This window comes from Symphalangus syndactylus, chromosome 13 (genome assembly GCF_028878055.3).
Source record: "Symphalangus syndactylus isolate Jambi chromosome 13, NHGRI_mSymSyn1-v2.1_pri, whole genome shotgun sequence".
NCBI classification, from domain to species: Eukaryota; Metazoa; Chordata; class Mammalia; order Primates; family Hylobatidae; genus Symphalangus; species Symphalangus syndactylus.
In genome coordinates, this window is record NC_072435.2 from 64,830,361 (window position 1) to 64,842,543 (window position 12,183).

The 12,183-nt window shown below is 43.4% G+C and overlaps 1 long non-coding RNA gene across 1 annotated transcript; it reads right to left on the reverse strand.

The window, feature by feature from the left end:
* Positions 1-7,907: 7,907 nt before the first annotated feature.
* Positions 7,908-10,483, reverse strand: LOC129459794 (uncharacterized). The gene is made up of 3 exons (XR_008650061.2): positions 10,228-10,483; positions 9,354-9,450; positions 7,908-8,458 (listed from the first exon to the last, which is right to left on the reverse strand). It is a non-coding gene; the product is annotated as an uncharacterized lncRNA (long non-coding RNA).
* Positions 10,484-12,183: the final 1,700 nt, after the last annotated feature.

Sequence of the window (12,183 nt, forward strand, 5' to 3'; positions counted from 1 at the left end):
AAACCAGATAGGATGCAATTGCAGTAACGAGAGATGACGCTGGCTTGGACCAGGTTACAAATAGCAGAAGTGGTGAGAAGTAGTTAGATTTTGAGAGTAGAAGTAGGTGGAGTTGCTATGGATTGGATGTAGTGTGTGAGAAAAACAATTTAAGAAGATGATTCGGATGACTATGAACACCGTGATGGAGAAGGCTACAGGTGAGGCAGGTTGTTGGATCTCCAAGTCTGGAAGTCAGGGAGGAAGTCTGGATGGAAATATAAACGTGAGAGTTGTTGGTTTACAGATGGTATTTAAAGCTAAAGGCTGGATGAGATTGCCAGGAAAGTGAGTGTGGACAGAGAAGGACGCAGACCAAGGACCGCGCCTCTGAGCTTTCCAACATTAAGGGGTTGGGAGAAGAGGAATCAGCAGAGGAGACTAAGATGGAGTGATCAGTGAGGTAGGAAGAAAACCTAAATGCCAAATTCTGGAAACCAAGCGAAGAAAGTATGCCAAAGAGGAGGTAGAAATCGATTGTGTCAAATGCCGCTGAGAAGTAAAAAAAAGTTGAGGACTGAGGATTGACCATTGGATTTAGCAACATGGAGATCATTGGTGATTTTGCTACGAAAGTTTTGTTGGAGTGGTGGGAGAAAATCCAGATTGAAATAGATTTACAAGTGAATGGGTGCATTTTATTATATGTATATCATACCTCAACTAAGTTGATTTAAAAACACAAAAAGATGGGAGGGTTGACATAGGATAACCCAAACCTGGAAATAACACAAATGTCCATCAACATTGGAATGGATTTTAGAAGTCATGGCATATTCATTCCATGGAATATTACAGACTAAGCAGGAGTCAGCAAACTACAGCTTGAGAGTCCAATCCAACACTGGAAATGTTTTCATAAAGCTTGACTGGCACTCAGCCATGACCATTTGTTGAAGTATTGTCTTTGGGTGCTTTTGTGGGCTACAGAAGCAAAGTTGAGTAGTTGTGACAGACTTTATGGCCTACAAATCCTAAAGTATTTATTTTCTTGTCTTTACAGAAAAAGTTTGCCAATTCTGGTCCAGAGCAATCAGAATGAGTGAACCATTGCTATTTATAGCAACATGGATTAATTTCCCAAATATAATGTTGAGGGGAGAAAGCCAGATGCAAGAGTACACACTGTATGATTTCATGTGTATGAAGTTCAAAAACAGGAAAACTCATCTATAACAAGAAAACTATTCTAGCACTCTAGGTGCTAGAAGTTAAAATAGTGGTTACTTTGGGATGAGTGACTGGGAGGGGTTAGGAGGTGAGCTTCTGGGGTGCTGGTAAGATTCTATTTCTTGATATGGGTGCTGGTTGCCAGGAGTGTTCAGTTTGTGAAGATTAACTGAGCGCTTAAGACTATGTGCACATTTCTAAATGTCTAAAATAAAGTTCACTAAAAATTAAAAATAGTAAGAGAAGAACTGGGTTATAGCAATTCTTTCATGAAGTTTTGCTGTAGAGTGGAGGAAAAAAATGAAGAGTAGTTCACAGGAGTGCAGTGGCACGATCTCGGCTCACTGCAAGCTCCGCCTCCCAGGTTCACGCCATTCTCCTGCCTCAGCCTCCTGAGTAGCTGGGACTACAGGCGCCCACCACCACGCCCGGCTAATTTTTTGTATTTTTGGTAGAGATGGGGTTTCACCTGTGTTAGCCAGGATGGTCTCAATCTCTTGACCTCGTGATCCTCCCACCTTGGCCTCCCAAAGTGCTCGGATTACAGGCATGAGCCACTGCGCCCGGCCAAAAGTTTTTTTTAAGCTGGGAGAAATATTAGCATGTTTATATGTGGATGGGAGGAGGAAATTGAAGGTTTAGAAAAGGAAGGGGAGAGTGCTTGAGTGATGGCCTTGAGCAGGTGAGAGGGGATGCATTCTGGTGCACAGGGGGAGGGACTGACTTTGGACAGGAGTGCAGGGAGTTCATCTATGCTACCAGCACATTTTGGTTAAGTGAAGGCACCTACAATCTGGTGCCTATCTTTATGCATGGTAAAAAATGATTCCGGGTTACCGAGTAACCCCTTTATGATCTTCCCAAAGCATTTCCCTATTTGCCACTTCATGAATAATAATTTCACTAATAGTGAACACTTTACAAGTGCATTCACAGAGATCTCATTCAATACTTGTCTTCTAATGAATGCAACATACGTTCTGTCTCTTTGGTGAGATGACATAGAGCAGCTCAGAGTACGTAGAGTGATAGTCTACAGTCTCTGTAACCAAGCCAGGGCTGCGACCAAGGTCTCTGTATTAGTTTGCCAGGACTGACATAATAAAGTGGCTTAAACAACAGAAATATGTTGTCTTACAGTTCTGGAAGGTAGTCTTGAGATCAAGGTGCTGCCAGAATTGGTGCTTTCTGGGGGCTGTGAGGGAGAATCTCTTCCATGCTTCTCTCCTAGTATCTGCTGGTTTGCTGGCAATATTCGGTGTTCTTTGCTTCGTAGATGCATCGCCCTGATCTCTCTTTTCATATTCACATGGTGTTCTTCCTGTGCCCAGGTCTGTTTGTGTCCAAATTTCCCGTCTTTATAAGGACACTTGTCTTATTGAATTAAGGGCCCGTCCTATTCTAGTATGACCTCATCTTAACTAATCACATCTGCAAACTCATCACATCTATTTCCAAATAAAGACACACTCTGAGGGACTGGGAGTTAAGACTTCAACATGTTAATTGGGGCGGTGGGGGGAGGACACAATCCAACCCATAAAAGTCTCCTAATGCCACATTTAGTGTCAGGCTTAATGACAGTAGATTAGGCAACTGCAGACCAAGTAGAATTTGAGGATCAGTGTGATTGAAAAGGTCTTTCTTATGCATCACTCGGCCTGGCAGTCCTATCATTTGAACATGTTTTCTTTGATGTAACTCTGATGTGACTCTTTTGATCTGTTTAAAGAAGCAGAATCTTGAAAGCCAGGTACAGTTGCATGTGCCTGTAGTTCCTGTTACACACAGGTACAGGAGGCTGAGGCAGGAGAATTGTTGAAACTCAAGAGTTCAAGGCCAGCCTGGGCAACACAGCAAGCCCTTGTCTCTAAAAAAACTTTTTAAATAAATAATAAATACATTTCCAAAAAGAAAGCAGAACTTGAAGAATAGGAGGGAAGACAGGAAAGGCGAAGACTAAAGAGATTTGCGGGGCAAAGTGTTCCTCTCAGGAAGCCTTTCACCTCGTATGGCCCACAATCAAATGCATTGATTCATGTTTGTCTTTTATAACATAAAAACAGCTTCCCTAGGCTTCACCCCTGAGATTCTGATTCTGCAGCCCTGGGGCCCAGGAACCTGCATTTTAGCATACTTTCAGGTGATTCGGGTGTCACACTTTGACAAAGATTTCTCTAGGGAGCCAGTGGTTCATGGTGTGGGGAAATTGAAGCAATAAGACCCTGGGTTAAGGCAAGACTGGGCCTTGCCATCCAGACAGAAGGGACGGAACCATAGAACCCGTAAGGTTAGAGCTGCAAAGGCCCACAGTGGCTGTCAAGGTCACCTCTTCACTTTCCAGATGAGAAAACAGAGTCCAGAAATGGTGAAGCCAGGGCGTTGTGAACGCTGAAGAGCAGAAGGAGAAAAACAGGATTTAAATATAACAAGAAGATTACAATGGATCAAATGAACAGAGAGAAGAGATATGTGAAAAGCTATCTCTTAAGCCAGTGTCTAGACCAGATAATGTCTCTGTTCTCCTTATCAGGTCACAGACATTGCCATGCTTCAAGGATGGGCCACTTCCATGCTTATGAGGCAAGCCCAAGTTCCTGAAGCAAGTACTTGCTCACAAAGAAGCTGGTTATTTGCTGGGTTTAACGCTTCTCAGGGCACTGCACTATCCTTAGCATGCCAAGATTAAATAAGAATCTCAAGAAAACATTTTTGGCATGCGAAGATAAAATAAGAAACCAAGAGAAACACTTTGCATGATGATCTTCAATTAACCATGATTCTTCATAGACTTCCTGACAGCATTCTTAGTATAAGCATCTGTATCTGCGCCGTTCTTTGCTTTGCCGTCACCTTTCTGACCCCATTTAGTGTGCACAATAACCCTGTAACAGGTATTACCCTCAATGGGCAGATATTTTAAAGGTGAAAATCTGATCATGCCTTTTCCCAGCTTACAATCATTCAGTGATTCCTTACTGTTCATCCATTGGCTTGGGAAATATGTTCCAAGTTAACAATCTAAAAAGGAAAAAAAGGCAATTTGTATAACAATGTATATAGTACCTTTATTCACAGTATTATAAATTTGGGACCGGGCACGGTGGCTCACACCTGTTTGAGCGGCCAAGGCAAGTGGATCCCTTGAAGTCAGGAGTTCGAGATCAGCCCGGCCAACATGGTGAAATCCCATCTCTACTAAAAATACAAAAATTAACCAGGTTGGTGGCATGTGCCTGTAGTCCCAGCTACGTGAGAGGCTGAGGCAGGAGAATTGCTTGAATCCAGGAGGCAGAGGTTGCAGAGAGCCGAGATCACACCACTGCACTCTAGCCTAGGTGACAGAGTGAGACTCTGTCTCAATAAAATAAATTTTTAAAAAACTGGAAACAACCCAAAACCCAATAATAGAGGGTAGGACTAAGCGAATCCTGCTCTACGAATACACTGGAATACTCTGTACCTACTTTAAATAATAAGAATCTAGTCTACACTGCGGCATGAGTGTGTGTCTAAATGTATGTCTAATAGTGGTTTAATTGTGAAATCAACCTAACCAACTGTCTAATGAACAACCTGATTTCAACTCTGTCAAAATGGACACACTGACAAAGACTAGATGATACCAACAAGGGGCAAAGTATTTGATATTGTATGTGAATCAGATCTTCTGTTTAAGTGTGACAAAAGATTTAAATGGAGAAGATAATGCCTTTGGAATTTTCTTCTGGGGTCACTCACATAGGATTTTATACTGAGATTAAAACTGTAAGACCTTGGTACAACAAGAGTGGGCTAGGGACATGGTGGCAGTTTTATGTGGAGTTGTCAGTGTTTAGGTCAAGTCTGAATGGGGGCATGGCAGGCAGACTACAGCTGACTTCGTGGACCCATTGGTCACATGCACGCTTGGCCTGCAGGCACCTCAGCTACTGCTACCACAGCAGTTCAAGGCTAGTAAGAAGTCACAGAGCAGGAAAAGAACTGCCCTATTAACTGCAAGGGAAAAACTGGTCAGACTTGATCAAGCAGAACATGAGTGGTGATGTCAAGCTGACCTTATGTATGGTTTCAAAGAGGCTCCAGGAACAGTTCACCCAGTTCTCCTCTCTTTATTGGTATTTTTTGTGGTTCAAGTCATAAAAGCATGGTGCTGAAGTCTCACTATTAATGCACACAAATGCCTGAAGTACCTGAACTGCATGCAGTGTCTATTCAAGTGTGTTTATTAGGTCTCTTCCAGTTCCCTTTCAAGACTTTTTTCCCCCACCACATACACCTAAGTCTAAGAGTATTAGCCTCTTGTTCCTTTCCGTGAACAACGTTACCATGAATCCAGACCTCTTTAGGTTTACTGTTTCACTGTGTGCGGTGGAGGAATAAGTTGAATGGTTAGGAAAGATGTTGCCCTTCTAGATTCTGTGGGTTTTCTGCCTTGTAATCTGGTATCTCAACTTGGTTTATGCTGGCTTGATTAAAAAAAAAAAAAAAAAAAAAAAACCTGGCTCATGTATCCCAAACTCATATGAGCCTGATCTGTATGAGAAAATCAGTTTAATCATTTATAATGAGAAATGTAGCAGCCAAGAGCCAAGATATTTATGTTGGCCAGTTTGTGAGTTCCCTTCCCATGAAGAAAGCCCAACGATTAGAAGGTTGTTGCTGTGTGAGCTTATGTTATTCACATAAGGAAGGGGTCTAAGAGATATTTATTTACAAATTGATCAGCCTAAAATTCCCTGACTCCCTTTCAATGTCTACTCCTCTAAAGGCCCGGCTCCTAGCCACCTAGTCTGCAAAACTTGTCTTACCCCTGAGCTCTTGGGAAAAATTAATCATTAATCCTGCCAGGCTACCATAACTTTTGTACCTCTATTATAGCACCTATCACATTGTGTTCCAGTAGTTATTGATGTACTTGTCACCTGTCTCCCCTGCTATATCAGTAATTAGGGCAGAGACTCTCATCCACTTTTGTTTCTCTAATATCTAGTACATAATAGGTGCTTGGGACAGGGTTGCTAAATGAATGACTGAATGAATGAATGACTGAATGAATAAATGAACGAAATTATATCTCCATCTACCCTAAAGGCCGTTTTTTTTTCCTTTTCTTTCTTTTTTTTTTTTTTTTTTTGAGACAAGGTCCCATTCCCGTCACCCAGGCTGGAGTGCAATGGCACAATCACAACTCACTGCAGCCTCAACCTCCCAAGTCTCAGGTGATCCTCCCACCTCAGCCTCATGAGTAGCTGAGACTACAGGCACGTGACACCATGCCCAGCTAATTTTTGTATTTTTAGTAAAGACATGGGTTTGCCTTGTTGCCCAGGCTAGTATCGAACTCGTGGGCTCAAGCGATCCATGCACCTCAGCCTCCCAAAGGGCTGGGATTACAGGCATGAGCCACCGTGCCCGGCCCCTAAAGGCCTTTTATAAATCAGGTTTTATTAAATGGATGTAGATAAGTATTAAGAGTAATTGGTGGGGGGATGGGATGGGGCAGGAGGGAAAGAGAGAAAGAGAATCCTGTCCCCTAACCGTGACAGACCTGTGTTAGCATTATACTATGGGGAACCCATAAAAGCCAGTTGTAGGCAACACCCAATGCTTCAGGTTTTCACCCAGAATTATCTGCTTGTCTGCTTCATCTCTATTATTCCCTAGCCTTATCTTAGGCCCTGGCTTATACATGCCTTGAACTGCCTCCTTATTTTAGTGAACAATTTGATCTCCTCTTTAAGTATATTGATTTGGATTCTCCCAACTCACCTTTTCCCCATCCTCTCTACTGTCTTCTGCTAATCCTCAGGGTGCTTTAGAGCCCTAGTTTGCAAAGCACCAATAGCGTCAGCCTCTTCTGTGAACTTTTTAGAAACGTGCAACTGGCCAGGTGCCATGGCTCATGCCTGTAATCCCAGCACTTTGGGAGGCCAAGGCAGTGGATCACTTGAGGCCAGGAGTTTGAGACCAGCCTGGCCAACATGGTGAAACCCCGTCTGTACTAAAAAAATAAAAAAATTAGTCAAGTGTGGCAGCACGTGCCTGTAGTCCCAGCTACTCGGAGGCTGAGGCAGGAGAATTGCTTGAATCCAGGAGGCAGAGTTTGCGGTAAGTTGAGATGACCACCGCACTCCAGCCTGAGTGACGAGCAAGACTCTGTCTCAAAATAAATAAATAAATATATAAAAAGGCCGGGCGCGGTGGCTCACACCTGTAATCACAGCACTTTGGGAGGCTGAGGTGGGTGGATCACTTGAAGTCAGGAGTTCACGACCAGCCCGGCCAACATAGTGAAACCCCATCTCTCCTAACAATACAAAAAAAGAAAAATTAGCTGGGCGTGGTGGCACACACCTGTAGTCCCAGCTACTTGGGAGGCTGAGGCAGGAGAATTACTTGAACCCGGGAGGCAGAGGTTGTGGTGAGCTGAGATCACGCCACTGCACTCCAGCCTGGGCAACAGAGTGAGAGTCCGTCTCAAAAAAAAAGGAAAGAAAGAAAGAAAGAAAAAAAGAAAGAAGAAGAAGAAGAAGAAGAAGGAGGAGGAGGGAAGGAAGGAAGGAAGGAAGGAAGGAAGGAAGGAAGGAAGGAAGGAAGGAAGGAAGGAAGGAAAAGAAAGAAAGAAGGAAAGAAAGAAAGAAAGAAAGAAAGAAAGAAAGGAAAAGAAAAGAAAGAGAGAAAAGAAAAGAAAAGAAAAGAAGAAATGTACAACAAACTACGGGTAGGTCCCAAAACTACTGAGTCAGACTCTGCATTCTCACAAGACCCCTAAGTGTTCTGTCTGCACAGTAAAGTGGAAGGAGCTCTGCTTTATCTTTAATGATGACCACTGCTCCTGGTTCATGATTTTCTTCTCAACCTTGTCTCCTGTTGTTCTCAAGACGTCAACATCCATTGTATTAATTATCTATGACTACATATCAAGTCACTCCACCTTAGCAGCTTAAAACAACAAACATATATTGTCTCACAGTTTCTGTGAGTCAGGAATCTGGGCAACACTTATCTGGGTCCTCTGGCTTGGGGTCTCTCACAAGACTGCAGTTGAGTGTTGACTGAGGCAGCCGTCATCTAAGGCTCTGCTGGGGAGGATCTGCTTCCAAGCTCACTCATGTGGCTGTTGGGAGGCTTCGGTCCTCATGGGTTGTTGGACTGAGGGCTCATTTCCACCCTGGCTGTTGGCCAGAGGCCTCCCTCAGTTGCTTGCCTGGTTGGTCTCTCCACTGGGCAGCTCACGACATGGCAGCTGGCGTCATTCAAGCAAACAAAAGCAAAAGCAAAAGAAAGCAAACAAGGTGAAAGCCAGAGTATTTTTGTAACCGAATCTCAGAAGTGAAAGCCCACCATTTTTGCCACATTTTGTTTGTTAGAAGTGAGTTGGCTGGGCGCGGTGGTTCACGCCTGTAATCCCAACACTTTGGGAAGCTGAGGCGGGCAAATCACGAGGTCAGGAGTTTGAGAGCAGCCTAGCCAACATGGTGAAACCCCGTCTCAACTAAAAATACAAAAAATTATCCAGGCCTGGTGGTGGGTGCCTGTAATCCCAGCTACTTGGGAGGCTGAGACAGGAGAATCATTTGAACTCAGGAGGTAGAGGTTGCAGTGAGCTGCACGTCACTGCACTCCAGCCTGGGTAACAGTGTGAGACTCCATCTCAAAAACAAAAACAAGCAAACAAAAAGAAGTGTCACTAGACCTACACTCAATGGGGTAGGGGATTATACAAGGGTGGGACTAACAGGAAGTGGGGGTCACTAGGGGCTCTCTTAGACGTTGCCTACCAAATCCATGTTCATTTTCATGTAGGAACTTGGCTGACTAGTTTCTACTTGAGTTACACACTTGCATGGCCATACCTGGGACCTCAACACCACTTGGAATTTTATATTCTCCAAACTGTCACCCTCCGCGCTTGTTATATTGACCACAACTTATCACTCTCTCTACTTGTCTCGCCTCTTCACTTCTATTGGACCATCCTTCAGAGCAAACATGACTATGTACCCTTTTCAGCCTTTCTTATTATAGCTTGTTAATGCCATTCCTGTCTTACTCAAAGCTCCACACAGAGAGCTTCCTGTGGCTGGCTAGTTATGTATGGGTATACTAAAGAACTATAGGCACGCACACTCCACACTCACCTATTTGATTTGTGGGGTTGTCACTTTGCCTTCCTTCACGTCAGGGAAAATCCAGCATTCTCGGGCTTTTTTCCTACTCCCAGGTTGATGGGCATGCCTGAAGAAAATCATGCCATCATGCAGGTGCGGTTCATTATCCATGTACGCCACCTTCACTGCGACACCACCTCTCTTCAGGAATGCATCCCTACAGAATTTATCCAGCGGCATTTCCAGAGCTTTCTCACTTGCCTCAAGTCCCTAAACCCACCTTTACTATTCTGGGTCCAGTCTTAGGTTTCCTCTTGTGGAAGGCCATTCCCAGCTTTGCTACTTCCACTTTAAGAATGTCCTCATGTCTTCACTCATTGTGGTTTGTCCCTCTGGTCTCAGAGGAAGAGGTGCTGATCATCCTCTCTGGATCTGAATGCTCCATGTGTCCTTATGTCTTCTCTTATCCCACTTCCTCTTTGACTTTGTTCCATCAGTTCCTCTCCTCCTCTCCCTGCTGCCTCTTTCCTTCAACTTGCAAATAAGCCCACAGTAAAAACAATCTCCACTAGTAACCTTTTTTTTTTTTAGAGACGGAGTCTTGCTCTGTCGCCCAGGCTGGAGTGCAGTGGCACGATCTCAGCTCACTGCAAGTTCCTTCTCCTGGGTTCACGCCATTCTCCTGCCTCAGCCTCCCAAGTAGCTGGGACTACAGGCGCCCGCCACCACGCCCGGCTAATTTTTTGTATTTTTAGTAGAGATGGGGTTTTACCATGTTAGCCAGGATGGTCTCGATCCCCTGACTTCGTGATCCTCGGCCTCCCAAAGTGCTGGGATTACAGGCGCGAGCCACCGCGCCTGGCCCACAGTTCCTTTTTATAAAAATAATTATGATAATAATTACCTTGTTTTTCTCTTTGTTTTGTTTTCTATGTACTTGTTTCAGTTGATCATTTCCTCTCCCAGAGTTGTAAAATTTTTCTGTATATTCTATGGTTAATACATCAGCTAATCTGTCCGTTTCACAGTTCGGGTTTTTTTTCCCCTTCTTTTAAAAACAGCCTTTTTGAGGCCTCCATTGTTCTATTCCTATCTGTGACTGGTTGCTCTTTAGGCCTGCTGCACTGCAGGCTACCTGGGACTTCTGGTCATTCCCTTTTCCTCTCTCCTGCATAAGATTCTTTTGCTTGGATTCCATGTATGTCCCTTTCTTGGTTTCTTCCATTGTTTTGATGGAACACCTTCTCCAATAGCAACCTTAGAAGGGGTGCCCGGGGCCGGACGCGGTGGCTGACACCTGTAATCCCAGCACTTTGGGAGGCGGAGGCGGGCAGATCATTTGAGCTGAAGAGTTTGAGACTAGCCTGGCCAACATGATGAAACCCTGTCTCTACTAAAAATACAAAAAATTAGCCATGCGTGGTGGCGGGAGCCTGTAATCCCAACTACTTAGAGGCTGAGACAGGAGAATTGCTTGAACTCAGGAGGGGGAGGTTGCAGTGAGCAGAGACCATGCCACTGCACTCCAGCCTGTGTGACAGGGTAAGACTGTCAAAAAAAAAAAAAAAAAAAAAAAAAGGGGGGGTGGTGCCCGGAAGTAAATTTTTTGAGACCTTGAGAGACTGCATATCTTGAAATGTCTTTAGTTTACCCTTACAGGTGATTTGTGATTTGTATAGAATTCAACATTGGAAATTCATTTTGATGACAAGTTTGAAGTCACTGTTTTATTGTTGTCTAGGATCTAGTATTGCCATGAGAAGTTTAGTGCCATTCTGTTTCTCCTTCCTGCATGGTCTTTTTTGTTTCTCTATATTACCTTAGGATTTCTGGCAATTAATTCTTGTAAATTTTCTTTAATTATTTGACTATTGCTCTCAATTTTTCTCTATTCTCAGTTTGAAATTTTGATCAGTTGGATGCTAAATTTCCTGTGTTGAGTTTCTAATCTTATTATCCTTTCCTTCCTCTTTTCTACTGTCTTAGTAGACATATTTTCCAATCCTATTAAATTTTCTATCTGCTATTACATTCTTAATACTTACAAATTTTTCTAATTCTCTGAATGTTCCTTTTTAAGAGTATCTTATTATTGTTTAAGGAGTACTTACCAAAGTAAAGATGCAATACTTTATCTTATCTTTCTAAGAATATTAGTTGTAATTTATAAGCTTTCTTCTTCTATTCCATCTACTCTTTCTATTCCTTATAAGTTTTTTGTTTGTTTGTTTGTTTGTTTGTTTTTTTGACGTAGTCTTGCTCTGTTGCCAGTCTGGAGTGCAGTGGCACAGTCTTGGCTCACTGCAACCTCTGCCTCCCAGGTTCAAACGATTCTCCTGCCTCAGCTTCCTGAGTAGCTGGGACTACAAGTGCGTGCCACCACACCCGGATAATTTTTGTGTGTTTTTTTTTTTTTTTAGTAGAGATGGGGTTTCACTATGTTGGCCAGGCTGGTCTCGAACTCCTGACCTCGTGATCTGCTTGCCTCAGCCTCCCAAAGTCCTGGGATTACAGGCGTGAGCCACCGCGCCTGGCCATAAGTTCATTTTTTAAAGATTTGGGTTTTTTTTCTATATTTTGTATTGGAATCTTTCTTCTATATGTCTTCTAATATCTGGTCACCCTTGATGGTCTCTTGATTTAAGAATGAGGCAATAAAAAGTCCATTGGAACCTCTGTGCATGGCAGGTTGATTAGGCAGGGCTCTCTTCCTCTTTCCCAAAATGCTTTTCTCTTGGGAAGCCAGCAGCTCCAATAACAAATATTCTAATCTCCTAATCTCCTCCCTGAAGATGGTGTACTGTAAGTCTGTCAGCTAGTGTCTAGAGCCAATGGTATAAAAAGGCTGGAGACCTCATTG